The sequence below is a fragment of the Corvus brachyrhynchos genome, unplaced genomic scaffold (genome assembly GCF_000691975.1).
Source record: "Corvus brachyrhynchos isolate BGI_N302 unplaced genomic scaffold, ASM69197v1 scaffold215, whole genome shotgun sequence".
Lineage (NCBI taxonomy): Eukaryota > Metazoa > Chordata > Aves > Passeriformes > Corvidae > Corvus > Corvus brachyrhynchos.
Window position 1 is genome coordinate 683270 of NW_008237887.1, and position 3541 is coordinate 686810.

General features: G+C 48.8%; 1 protein-coding gene across 6 annotated transcripts in view; it reads right to left on the minus strand.

The window, feature by feature from the left end:
- The window catches only part of EIF4G3 (eukaryotic translation initiation factor 4 gamma 3), a 104629-nt gene that overhangs the window by 99466 nt on the left and 1622 nt on the right, over window positions 1–3541 (minus strand). For 4 of the 6 annotated variants that reach the window (XM_017732729.1, XM_017732728.1, XM_017732727.1 and 1 more), the window contains exon 1: window positions 2911–3014. The exons of the other annotated variants lie outside the window; for them this stretch is intronic. The gene's annotated coding sequence lies outside the window, so the exon portion shown is untranslated. Of the gene's footprint in view, window positions 1–2910; window positions 3015–3541 lie in introns of those variants that run through there. 6 annotated transcript variants of the gene reach the window in all.

A 3541-nucleotide genomic window follows, 5' to 3' on the forward strand; every position in this document is an offset into this window, starting at 1 on the left:
GGGAACAACCCCTGCGAACAGCCGGGGCCCCGCCGGACAATGGCAGCTCCTGTTTTGCTAACCACGCAGGAATCCTGCTGGAATTGTTGCCTTGTTTGCCTCTCTTCACCCAGTGACTCCTTTCCTCATCCACCCACCAAAAGAAAGGGCTATCAGAGGGATGGGAGGTTTTGAGGAGCTGCTGCAGGGTGACTTGAAGGCAAATTGCAAGAGTTTTCTTAATTGTAAAGGTATTGTGGAAATCCGGGGGAGGGTGGGAAGGGGAAAAAACTATGCACAAAAATACCCCACAACAGAATCTGGTTTACCTGTGGAATGAAACAGGGGGATGCAGGGATCCAAAAGAATAAAAAAGCCTGACTTGGGTAACACCGTGCAGCCTCACACAGACCTAGGCAATACCCAACGCCCATGGAAATTTTCCTAAATGCTGAAAAATTTTCCTAAATGCCACAATCAGATTTCACCTTCCTGCTGTTTACATTTTACACATCAAAATGTCATGGGACATGAGAACAGCTGGATTGACTGAGGCTCTTGCACACATGGAAAGACACAGACCTCACATGTTAACACAGTGGGATAACTCAAAAAGAAAATAAAGTCACGAAAACACTTCTTGGTTTTGTTCTAACAAGGAAAAACACATTGCTGAGTTAAATTCTGAGCCCAGATTAGTTTGAGTTGAAATTTCAAGAGACTCTTTGCACCCCAAGTTTGATCTCCAAATAAATGCTGCTGCCCAAAGCTTTGCAGGGACCAACATCAGTGACAGGACAGACCCTGCCAATGCTGACACAACTCGACAGCCCTCCCAAGCTCCACAATCCCAACTATTCCCCTTAAAATGCACCAGATGTTAAGGCTGAAGTAAGGACTATTCAGACACCACCTGCTCTGCCCCTGCCGACTGCTCACAGCACATCCCAGCTGGATCAGCTCCTCCTCCAGCAGTGGTGAGGCAAATTTACAGCATCAGAAACACAGAGACAGAATTAAATTTACAATCTCGCTCTACTCTGGCTCTGAACTCATCACTAAAAAGCTCCTGCTCACCAAACAGGCTCAGAAATTGCTCTAAAACTTCTAAGTTTTGTTATATATTCAATGTTTGAGCAGCAGACACAATAAAAAGCTGCTTGATGGGATTACACTGGGAAGAGCCCAGCCCTGACCTTAGCACCACCTTTGCAGGGAGGTCCTGGCCTGTCACCCTGGCAGGTGACAGGGGACAGCCCACGGCCAGCTCCAGGACAGGAGACCAGGAACAGGATCCGGCCCCGCTGGTGCCCAGGCTGGTGCCCATTCACCCTGTGTCTCTTTTTGCCTTTTTTTTAATGAGGGCAGGAATTTGTTTGCAGGGTCTAAAGCTCATCTGCACTTCGCACATCTGCCAGCTCAGGCCCGAGTGGTGTCGTTCGATAAACAGAGAGGTTTTTAACAAACAGACAGGATTTAAAACCCTGACTCAGCCAAACAACAGCAAGATTTATCACAAACTTCAACAGAGCCACTCCCAGCCTTCACCCCAAGGATCTTGCACTCACCCCCGAGTTTTGGAAAATAACAACAAAAAAGCCAAAATCTGGGAGAGAAGGATTAAAAACACACTGGAAGATGGAATGAAAACTCCAATTTCCTGCTGTAGCACCATTCCCTCTCCCCCAGAACATCCCTATGACAGGGATGACAGCCCGAGGCCCAGGACGGAGCTGCCCCCCTTGTGTCACAGCTGAGATTTCCCATCTCCAGGCACTCCTGACAATTCATTGAAGCAATCGCTGCTTCAAAAGGGATCATTCCTGAGTTTGGAAAAACAGTTTCATCCTTGACAAGGTTGGGATTTATTTTCTTATTTTAGAACTTATATAAGTCAGGAGGAAATATTTTCCTTTGAGCAGGAAGGAGCAGTTCTGACGGATTTGCAGAGTTTGGAGTCACTGTTTAAGATCTCTCCTAGGAAGGGATGATTCTCATCAGATCCAAAAGAAACCTTTTTAAAATCCTTTTTTCCAAAGGACTTTACCTGGCCACAACACTGATAGGAACAAAATGCCTTAAATTCTAGTAAGCCTTAATGAAATAAAGGTTGGAGAAATTGATTATTTCCAGCATCCAACTTGTGGCATCCATAGACTGACTCTCTGCAAGAAGCTGGGCAAGTGGAAAGGTTCCTGCTTCCCTGAGAGGAGCTGAGCAAGTGGAAAGGCTTCTGGCTCCCAGCAAGCCTCCTGGAGCTCTGTCCTGCTCCCCAGTGGAAACCACCACCTTCCCTCTCCCTGCCACAGGAGTCTGTCCTGGGGTAACAGCTGCTGTAACTGTGGGAGGAGCAAGCCAGGGTGACAGCAAAATTCATCATGACTTGTGCTAATGAGGCTCTTTTCCTAGGAATGGGTTAAGTGACAGCACGGATACTCCACCAAGGGAGATGAACGGGTCAGGGCAGGCAGGTGGGACGCAGAACCTCATCCAGCAGCATCATCCCATCCCATCCACACCCACACCACCCCAGGGCACTCACTCATCTGCTCTCACACAGAGATTTTGGTGCCACCGGGGCTGCACATCCCCAAATGCAGCACAAGCCTTGGGATCGCTGCCCTCAGGTTCCTCAGCACACCCAGGCAAGTGCAGAAGTTGAAGTCCAGCCAGCCCAGCCCCACTGCAGCACTGGATTCACCACAGCCAGGAACGCCAGGATGCACTGAGTAACTCAGACAGCTGTTTAGTGTTACTACCCTGCCATGCTGAGATCAATCCAGGAGCATCCTGTGCCCTCCCTCTTCCTCCCCCCTCCTCCTCCCCTATATCCTTGCCACCCTCATCACCGACTAGTGCAACTATGCTCTGAAATGATCCAGGAGGGTGGGAAGGGAGAGGGAAGGGGGGAAAAGCAAAGATAATCCAAACCTCACACAGTTTTCAGAGCTCCTTCCACAGGGAGAAAAGACGAGGAGAGCAATGAAGCAGAAGAGCAGGAGCAAAGAGACCCTCTTGAATCCAAGGAGAACCTCTTAAAGTACCATCAAGGTGGTAAAGTGGAACTGCAGCCTCTGCTTTGCTCATGTCAGGCTGAACGACTCCTTAGAGCTCTCCCTGCTCCATCAGCATCATGCCAGGATCCAGGAGAAGGATGGCAACCCTGGCAGTACCAGCGCTGGATTCTCCTCGTCGCTGTTCAGGGCTCATTAACTCATGAAATATATATTCAAAATCTCACCTAAGTGAGACACTTCTGGCAGATTCATAAAGGCAGGCACAGATGCAGTGGGAGTTCCACCTAGTCCCCATCTGGCTGCAGCAGTGATTACAAGCTGGGGAATTTCGGGAGCTATTATAGACCCAGTGGGAGAAGGAATGCCAGCTGGAAACCAAACAGAATTTTTCTGGAAACCAAAAATCTCCCTAAAAAGAGGAGGATCTCTGTTAAGTAGAGAGCCACAGCCACACTCTGAGGAGAGGGGAATATGTGACTGCGATTAAGAAAAAAAAATCCAGCCTGGAGCTGCTGGAGCAATCAGTGACACTGCCAAGTGCTGTG